Raw genomic sequence first — 11,170 nt, forward strand, 5'->3', positions numbered from 1 at the left:
AATGCAATGATCATTCCGTATAATGATGATTACCTCATTTAAAAATGAATCAAATAAAAGAATAATAAATTTAAGGAATCCATTCCATTCCATTCCCTTAAAAAGTCACCAACCAAACATACCCTAAATTCTTTTGGTTATCAGCCATGGCACCTTTGACGTCTGTTATATTTTTTTTTTTTGAGGAAACGTGGTCGGAGCCACGAAAATTCATAAAAGCCCTCACGTATGGCGGAGGAAAACCGTGGTTACAAAGATAGAAGATAAACAGAAACCAACGGAAAAGGAAAAGGAAGCTCAAAACAAACAGGGCCCTAGGAGACCATGCGGGACCTCAACTCGCGATCATCGGCCCTAATGGCCTCTTCCGAACAAGGCAGGACTAAACCCAGCCAGGTCGAGGACGAGTGATGGTTAACCGCATAACGCGCTAGATTATGCGCAGCAACATTACAAAGACGAGAAATATGCATAATGCGAAAAACCTCAAGCTCCCTCGCCTCTCTGGAGATGCGGAGCAAGATCGTCCCAAGCTCTGTCGCAGGCGTCACGCCCTCATCAATCATCCTCACCACCCCCAAGCAGTCAGACTGGATCTCTGCTCTCCTGCCACCGACGCTGCGAACTAGCTCTATGCCCTGGAGGACAGCATACGCTTCCGCAAGCTGGGGGGAGAACCCCCTAGCCAGGAAAAGCGTCTGCGAGGCGATCACCTCTCCGGTGTGGTCTCGAACAATACAACCGACACCGAAGCCTCCACGGTCGCGAGCGAGTGCCGCGTCGACGTTAATCGAGAGGGTCCCGTCCGTAAGGGGGTCCATCTGGGGGTCGTAGTCACCCTCGTGTTCGTCGGAGACTCCCCAACCATAGCCGCTCTGTACTCCTCGAGGAAGCTCGCCGTCCACTGGACTAGCTGTGGCTGGCTCCAAGCTGATCTCCCGGCCAAGACATTGTTCCTTTGGTTCCAAAGTTCCCAAATAATGGTAATGAAAAGCTCATGGAAACGAACCTCAAGGGTCTCCATCGCCCTGAGGATATCGTCGAAAACATCGCTGTCTCTAAAAGGCGGAAGAATGTGGCCGAAGCCCACCTCTTTCCAGACTCTCCTGCTCCACCTGCAACCCAAAAACGCGTGGAAAACAGTCTCTCTCGCCTCCTGACAGACAGGGTAGCTGTCGTCAGAGGTGATCCTCTTTTTGGCTAAGACTGCTCTGGCCGGGATCTGGCCTAAACAGACTCGCATTATTATATGTTATGTCATGTTATGATGAGTTTATGTATGAGTTTAGTACAATTTTGGCATAACATGTTCTATTTATTAGCATGTTTCATTTATGTTTATGTCATATGTCATCTTTATATGTAACGCAAATAATCAAGTGATAAGATAAGTAAGAGAGTCGTACCGCCTCGAGCTACGGAGGTATTAAGAGAATTCTCTCGAGCCGACCTACGGGCTCATAAAGGGAGTTTTCTCATATGATATGTTTATTAGATGGTGCGAACTATGGGAGGTCACAGCCCCGTAGTTCGTTTCCAAAGTGTACACTGAAATTGGTACGACTACTCTAGGGGAACCCCGAATAAAATATGATAAGACTTATGATACGAAAGACCATGACACTATTAGAATTTAAAACACTAATAACCGGATCATGCATCGCATTACTCATCTTTTTTGTGAGTCATAGTTATTCTCGCTGAGCGTTAGCTCATATTATGTGTATTCGTCCGTATTGTAGGTAAGCAACAAATAAATAAGTGAGGAGGGTGGATCAGCGGCGTTCGATGGCTAAGGGGTTGGGTTGTGGTTCCGCTCACTTAATTAAAAGACTTCCGCTACGAAATTTCCTAAACACTCGGTTTGAAATTTTATGCTTAAGATACTTTCCAAGTTTAATTAGTTTTGCAAAACTGAAGTTGAATTTTTATGGTTTTATTTCCGTTGAATATTCCAACCATCTACTTTAGTTTGGAATTCCGAATTAAATATTTTCTCTTATATTCATCAAATTGTTTTGTAAGATTTCAAATGTTGGTTATTTGCAAGGATTGTTTTATTTTAAAGTCCAAACTTTATAAATTATCCACTTTTTTTTTCTAAGTAAGAGAATTAAGCTTAGTATGACGGTCCGAAAAGTCGGGTCGTCACAAAATTATTGGATTTATTGATAGAAGCGACTGCGCGCCGCAATTTACTGCCAGACAGAAGCGATAATTAAAGATTTTTTAGTGGTTTTTAACCATTCGATCAGTTTTAATGACTCGTATTGCTCCGAAATTAGTGGAAACCCAAGGGATCAGACCTAAATCTTAAAAAGCACACTTTAGCCTCGTTTTTGGGGTGAACTAGTTTTCGCGAGATTCGTGACCTTGTGCATGATTTATTATTTCAAATTGACGTTTGAGAAAGATTAGGTTGTTAGTGTGCTTAGTTTGAATTACTGTAATATATTCCTAGGTTAGACATAGCTAGGTTGTTATAGAATCGTGTGAACGCTCTTTAACTTAATGCTTGTCATGTTTTAGGAATTGAGATTGAGAGAAAATTTTCCGGATATATTGACATATATTGTTATATGTTCGAGAGAGATTTAGTGATAACACGTGAGCGTTATTAGCAAAGTTTGAATGATACTAATTGTGTGTTACGCCCATGAATCTAAACCGTTGAATAAACTCGTGAAGGCTTAGTCCTTTATCTCCCTTTATCGTAAAATCCCGATATTTCTTTACTTTGTGACATCTTTTTCAACGTTCTTTAAGTTCGTGTCTCATTGATTAAATCAATAATTCATTTTTTTCTTCGTAGGATCGATATCCATACTTCGTGTACACTTTACTACTTGGACGATATGTGCACTTGCGCGCGAAAATATCGAAACACATATTTTATCCTAATTATTTTGGAGATTATGTAACTATGTATTTACAAAAATGGGAGACACCAAGTCAAACAGAAAAGACAAGAGATGTCCTTAGTTACAGAAAATTCAATGCGTGGGACGGATTTAATGATATCTATCCATTTATCTCGTTGAATATAACACAAAACAAACAAACAAAAACATGGCTCTGATATTCAAGACTCATGAGAGAGCACTTCTTTTTCTAACATTTTATAAATAAATAAATAAAGAAAAAAGCAAATTGGTAATTGCTTGAGTGTGTGACGAATGTCTCATCATTCCTATCTTGTTAAGATGTCAAGTAAAAAGGAAAAAAGAGCAAGAACCTACATGCATGTTTGTCAATATTCATTTTGAACCACACTTAAAAACATCACCATAAAATGTATCTTGTTAGATTGACGGGGTAAAAAGAAACATCACCACAATATTATTGCCACTGGGGATAATGTTACCTGATTCCATATGTAACATTTATGAAATCAAATAAAAATGATAAATATTTTATCTCATTTATAATCAATTGTGTGAGGGAGAGATATATATATATATATATATATATATATAGAGAGAGAGAGAGAGAGAGAGAGAGAGAGCATGGAAGAGGAGAGAAGAGAGAGGTTGGTGGAAAGAGAGAAGAAGATCGATGAGAGATGGTTTTTTAGGGCTAATGAGTGAAATGGTGGAAGAAGTGAAAGTTTTGAGCTGTATTAGTGGGCCCTCTTCACTACCAGAAATTTGGCCTTTAACTACTGCCGAACACCGTAGTCATTTTAAGTCGACTACAGTTTACCGACTGTCATCTATTGCACTGGAGTCTTATCTCTTTGATTATGACTCCAGTTTTTGGCCGTAGTGTATCTGTTTTATAAGACTGTAATTAAAATATATAACTACATTTTATAGATGTAGTCTTACTAGTCTCATCTATAAATACTACAGCGTTATGATGTAGTTATATATAACTCAATTACATAAGAAAAAAACACTAAAGTTTTAACAAGTAGTCTTAATTGATTTAATTAGACAGACTACGGCGTTTTTGTGTCATCTATTGCACTGGATCTATTTGCCTATGACTCCATTCTTTTCTGTTGAAGACTACATTTTTATAATGTAGTTGTTCAAGTTGAGAGTCAATAAACACTACATTTTTAAAGAGTAGTTATAATTAACAATAATTCTACGAGATAAGCCACTTCAAACGTGGTAATTGCAATCTAACCGACGTTTAAATAAACTTTCAAATATAGCCACAAGTGATGACGTGGCCTATATTAATCATGATGAAAATTACATCTTTGTCCATTTTAGAAAAATCGGCTAAAAAAAAGTTGCAGCCCACGTTTGGAATCATTTTTTTACAGCCAACGTTTATTATTTTTGAGACTTTAATACACGTCTCTACTATTTGAATTTCTTTCCTTTTTTATAGTACAATCGGTTTATATTTAAATCTATTTAAAATTAAAATTCTTTCAAATGATATCTAGCCAATTTGATTTGGTAGTTATCACACAACGTTTTTTAACAACAAATTCTACCATTAAAGGACTAGATATGATTCTCTCTCTCTCTCTCTCTCTCTCTCTCTCTCTCTCTCTCTCTCTTGAAAACAGTGCGGCAATTCCAGAAGATTACGAAGCCCATGCTCGCCGCCGTCGAACAAGATTTTAGTAGAATTTTCCGCTCTCAGCAAGTCCGATTCAGCCTCTGAATGAAGGTATTCGGACCCAAAAATGTCAAAGGTTGAGAGATTGATAATGGTGAAGCTTTCATGGCCGGATGCAGTTGATTTTGGATGAATATCAATTCTGTTGAATATTTCTGTTTATTTTTGTAAATTTGTGTGTATATTCCTCATCGTTGTTTAAGGCTCAGACCCACCAAACTCAATCTCTCTCTACAACTTCCCCATATTCAAGTTTATGTGTAAATTTTCTGTTTATTTTGGTTTAATTTATGTTAATTTTAGTAAATTTTTTAAATAGAAACGGAGCTGAATTGATCACAAGTCGAGCAACAAAAATGTCAAAGGTTGAGAGATTGATAATGTTGAAGCTTTCATGGCCGGATGCAGTGATTTTGGAGATGTCGGTGTTTTTGGTGGGTCTCTTTGAAAGTGAAATGAAAAGTATGGAGAGAGAAAGATCTTTGAATATTAAATGATATCCCTTTTTAGATGGTTGTGAGATTGTACCCGATTGTGTAATCAAATGACAGGATTAAAAAATTCCCTTATAAAACTATTGCCTTTAATTTAAACATATCTTTTGAATTTGGTATTCTACAAACGTTGGCTACTACTTTTAAAAAGAAAGCATTATAATTACTTAGGGGTATTTCAGTTATTTTGTACCCGTAAATTTCAAAAATTGGCTAGATTAAAAAATTAACCAAACGTTGGCTAGATCTCAAAAACCACGTTTCAATTTGGCTACGTTGCTAGTTTGCCCTATAATTAATTGAGTTAGATAGACTACTGTGTTTTTGTGGCATCTATTGCACTGGAGTCTTATCTCTTTGCCTATGACTCCAGTCTTTTCTCTTGAAGACTACATTTTTTAACTGTAGTTTATATCCATGAAATTCTATTTTAACAATATAGACTACATCTTATTTATGTAGAGCAATTTATTTAATAAAAATATATATTTAAATAAATATATATACTAAATTACATTTATAATAAATGAATATCCAAAAAATACCTAATAATAATATAAAAAAATCTCATATTTCATTAAATCAACAAAAAATTGGCTACGTAAGCCACCTAAACTATAGGAATTGTAAATTAGCAAACCTTTGGTAAATAATTTGTAAATAGCCAACTTGCATACGTGGCAGCCAATTAACTACCTAAAATATATGTTTGGTTGTGTTAAATAAGGCTTCTATTAATTTGTTAATAAGTTTACTTGGCTATTTACAAGAAATTAACCAAAGGTGGGCTATATCTCAATCCACTATATCCGTGTGGCTATATAACTTAATAACCCATAAATCATAAATATCATTTACATTTACATGCATAAATTTGGCATTACAAATATTTGGAAGAGATAAATTACTTACAATTTGTTTATGACACTACAAGTTTTTTTTTTTTTTTTTTTTGAAGGAGACCCTACAAGCAAAGTTAATATAGTGAACCCATTGAACCTGCAGGCAAGGGAAAAACACACACCAAAATCACACAAAATCATAAACACCTGAGACATAAGAAAAAGCCACACCATGTACTAACACCCTGAGACATGGTTTAGCTTTGAACTTAACACTAATTAGAACTAACACTAATATTTCACACACACATGATCAAATCAGACTTACCTAACATAACACACAAAGAGACGTACCTAAACAAAAATACACACACACACACACACACACACACACACACACACACACACACACATCTCATAATTTAATCGTTTTGAATCTGACCACAACCATCTGAATGGTTACTAGCGTTGTCAATATTAATATCTTGAAATCAATATTAATATCTTGTCATAATTGTTAAGCCGTTTTTTGGATTTAACATTTGAGGACACGTGGCGTGCCGGGAATAGTCACGTGCCTAGTATTGGATCGGCCCAAAGCGTCCGGGAGCTTCAGAGGATCTTAGAATCGTAAAGAGGGAAACAATGCTTTGCCTTCTTCTTCTTCGGGAATGCGTTCTTCGTCTTTGATTCCTGACCTGGAGGTCGAGCTCGCCTGGAGGGTCGAGCTCGTCTGGAGGCTGAGCTCGCCTAGGGGGTCGAGCGCTCCTGGAGATCGCCCCTGCCTGGAGGGTGAGCTCGCCTGGGGGTTCGAGCTTGCCTGGAGATCGCCCCTGCCTGGATGTCGAGCTTGTCTGGGGGATCGAGCTCGCCTGGAGATCGCCCTGCCTGGAGGTCGAGCTCGCCTGGAGGTCGCCCTGCCTGTAGGTCGAGCTCGCCTGGAGGTCGCACTGCCTGGAGGGAGCTCGCCTGGGGGGTCGAGCTCGCCTGGAGGTCGCCCCTACCTGGAGGTTGAGCTCGCCTGGAAGGTTGAGCTCGTCTGGAGGTTGAGCTCGCCTGGGGGGTCGAGCTCGGTTTGGAGGTCGACCCGGGCTGGAGGTCGAGCTCGCCTAGAGGATCGAGCTCGGTTCGGAGGTCGCCCCTGGCCGGAGGTCGAGCTCGCCTAGGGGGGTCGAGCTCGCCTGGGGTCGAGTTCGACTGGGGGGTCGAGCTCGGTTTGGAGGTCGACCCTGGCTGGAGGTCGAGCTCGCCTAAGGGGTCGAGCTCGCCTGGGGGTCGAGCTCGGTTTGGAGGTCGACCCTGGCTGGAGGTCGAGCTCGCCTAGGGGGTCGAGTTCGCCTGGAGGTTGAGCTCGCCTGGGGGTCGAGCTCGGCTTGGAGGTTGAGCTCGCCTGGGGGGGTCGAGCGCTCCTGGAGATTGCCCCTGCCTGGAGGGTGAGCTCGCCTGGAGATCGCCCTGCCTGGAGGTCGAGCTCGCCTGGGGGGGCGTGACCGTTCTCTTCGTGAGCTGCCTACGTACCCGCTTTGCGAGATCAGGTCATGACGTAGTTCAGGGCCAGATGTGTTTGCTATTTGAGTGGATTCTTGGATTTTTGTTTTTCTTCCTCCCGCCGAGAGATGGTTCTCGATCTTTGTCTATGATCCGGGATAATTTTGAAGTTGGGAGAGTATCTGGCTGAGAGAATTCTGGGGTTGAGAGTCTCTGGGGTTGAGAGAATTTTTTGTTCAGAGTCCGTTCTCTTTTTTCTCTTTTTTTGATTTGTGTGAGTGAGCTATTTATAGGGAAAACATGTCGCTTGGCTTGTTGAAAATTCGCTTGTCGCTTGGCTTGTTGAAAATTCGCTTGTCGCTTGGCTTGTTGAAAATTCGCTTGTCGCTTGGCTTGTTGAAAATTCGCTTGTTTTTAGTCATGCATATTTTTGGCATTTGACTAAATTGCCCTTTTATATTGTAACGTCGTTTTTGCAATTGAGGCGTCGTTTTTGCAATTGAGGCGTCGTTTTTACCATAAGAAAAAGACGGCATAACAATAATAACATCAATTGCCTTATTCTAAAAAATGGTACAAGATGGGGTGCCTTTACTTCTTTTGCTTAATTTGCTGATTCATTATAATCTGATAAAAAAATAAAACTAAGAATCCAAATGAATAACCGTTATTAGACTTAACACAACAAACTCGTTCACACTTGTATTCTGACTACTATCAAATATTCTAACTTTTTTTATTACAAGATAACTTGCTTCTATAGTCTAACAAGTAATGAGTGTTGATGAATGCATAGAAACAGATCTGATAACCACATGGATGAATATTAGCAAGAAATTATTTGCTTTACTTCAACAATATCACTAAGCTCAAATAATCAGATCAACACCCTATATTTTCCCTAAAAAGTATGCAAGTCTAACTTCTACAACTTACCCGCTATGCTATGCTTTGGTCTACCGTTTCCATCTCTTTCCTGACCTGTTCAAAGAAAGAAAGAAAAGAATCAAGAGCAGAAAAATAGTTCAAAACACTACCAAGCTTGACTAAGCTCATTTGGACTTGTGATTTAAAGGAATGGGTTAAATATTTATTTTTTGTAATGAAACTGAAACAATCAGACCTAATATGAAATAATATTGGCAGTGGATATATCATACAAAGATTCTGAAAAATTCAACGATCATCACAAATCAAGCATCAATTCAGCACCAATAATCAAGAACCCTTTACCCACAAAAACCCCAAATTCATGAAACCTAACTCAAGAGAATCACAATCAAACCAAACAAAGGCACGCGAGAAACAAGAACGATGTGAATCATAAACATCGCCATCAAATTTATCCTCAAACCATTCAATTTCCGAAATCAAGCGGAATCAAAAGGAAGCCCTAATTCACGAATAGAAGAGGAGAAAATTACCTCAGAAACTCGTGAATAACTGGCGAGAATCCACTTACAGCTCATTTGCCGTACATCTTCTTATGAGATAAACAAACTTCTATGACTCTCTTCTAATTGTGATCCTGTTCTTTCTCTTTCTCTCAGTCTCTCTCCCTCTTTTCTTTCTCAACGTGTTTCAATCTCATGCCCAATCTCTGTCTCGCTGATTCTCTCTCGATCACGCTCAGCTCTCTCTCGATTATGTAGTTTTTTTCTTTTCTTTTCTTTACTTGTGTTAAGGGTCGATCAAAAGAGATGGAATTGTCAAGGAATTTCCTAAAGAAATCCTTTCATTCTCCAGCCTCCTAATTTTCACAACAATTTTTATTTTTTTATTTTTTAGAGAATAAACACTTTTAATAAAGAGAAGATATTGATGTACATCTAGCCAGACAGAAAACTTCCATAAAGATTTAAAAAAAAAAACTATCATCAATATGATCGCCTAAATAAATAACCCCTTTGTCCTTTGGTAAACACTGGAAACAATAATGAAAAAGAAAAGCCAACTTAAAAAAAAAAACAAAAACCTCAGAAAGGTGTACCAATTTCACTCCTGGTCTCGGTAGGGCTATACAAAGCAGACCTGTTTCTGGGCCTATTCTCCTCCAACTGCTTGACCACCTCGTCCATGGCCGGCCTCACCGCCGGCACCGGAGCACAACAACCCATCGCGAGCTTCAGCGCCTGAATCAGCCCTTCCTCCATCGGGCTCCGAATCCCTTTGATCACCTCCGCGTCGAAAACCTCCATCGTCGTCTCCTCCAGAACCGCCACCTTCACCATCGCCGGAAGATCGATAAACTCTCCTCCTCCGCCGCCGCTCTTCCCGGGCTCAAAATTTATTACTTTAAATAATGTAAACCCAAGGGACTCGGATATCACAGGGGGAGATTTAACAATCCTGTTATGAGGATTTAAAGGTTCATAAACGAGATGAGATCAGAATGCGAATCGATACCTTGGGAACGGCTCCTGGGTGAATCTTGTTGATGGTATTGCAGAGAATGATTCCATTTCTTAAGCAAGAAAGGAATTTTCTCTTCAAAGGCTCGTTCGACAATCCCAACGTACCCACTAAGCTCTTGAGCCATTGCACCGCTTGAAATCGCCTCCAAGCTTAACATATTTGGTTATTTTCGTATTACGATCAAGAAAACAAAAAATAGGAATCGAATAATGTAAAAAAAATTGTGAAAGAAGAAATAAAGTCGAAAAATACAAACCTTGCTTCTTCAACTTTTCTTGAAGCCATTGTGAAATCATTTAGACCCTACATCTCAACTCACAAAAAATCACAATCAGACCCACTAAATTAGACAAGATAAATTCAAATCAACTGAGATGAATCAAACCACGTTCAATCAATTTCAGAAACCCAAAATCAGAGTTCAAAATCGAAACTCTAAATCCATGAAATTACCTGCAATTAACGTTCGCCGAAACCCAAACATTAACATGCGATGGAGCAGAATCGTACGGCGACGGAGAGGGGCGGAAAATATTGAATGGCCACAGAGAGGGACGGTGAAGAATCGTCCAGGAACACGGCGAACCGGGTCTGCGAGTTAGAGACAGAGTTAGGAAGAGTGAGAAAGAGAGATTCTATCAACCCAAACATCTCAGATTAAACCCTAGGTACCCTAGAACCAATTTTCTGGTAGTGGAAGAAGCAAACCGAGCCAGGAAAAGAGGTTCAAACCCTATTATCCTTTGAGAAATTTGAAGAAGAAGAAGAGGGAAATACTGAGTAGAGAGATGACTGAGATTTGGAGAGAGGGATTTACCGGTGAGCATGATCGGGGTGAGATATTTGTGATAGTGGCGGTGTTTTTCGCAGCGGTGGTTATCGCGGTGTCTCTCTCTTCGGTTCTCTTTTTTCTTTTTCTTTTTTCTTATTTTTCGTTGAATCTGATATGTTTAACATGAGTGATATAATGTTTCTAATACTTAGTCAATTTGGCTAAATAAAATAGTGGAGGGAAATTTCCAAAAGATAGTGGAGGGAAATTTCCCACCTTGTAAAAATTTTGGTAATTTTTTATGTATTGAGTATTACAACTCCTTCTCTACCTTTGATTGTAGTGTAAATGTGTCAAAATTTTGTGGAAAATTTCCCTCCATTTAAAAATGGTGAAATTTTGATCATTTTTAATTTTTTGAGTATTACCACTACTTTTTTATATTAGCTGTAGAGAAAAATAGATCATTATCTACAGCTTTATATTCGACTGGAGTCTAATATAGACCTAAAAAAAGGTGACCGTAGTCTGTATTCAAAGACTCCATTAAAAGGCTAAACTGGAGTTAAAAAAAAAAA

Source organism: Urtica dioica, chromosome 8 (assembly GCF_054948205.1).
Source record: "Urtica dioica subsp. dioica isolate 48M chromosome 8, U.dioica_male_clone48M_v1_H2, whole genome shotgun sequence".
Classification (NCBI taxonomy): Eukaryota; Viridiplantae; Streptophyta; class Magnoliopsida; order Rosales; family Urticaceae; genus Urtica; species Urtica dioica.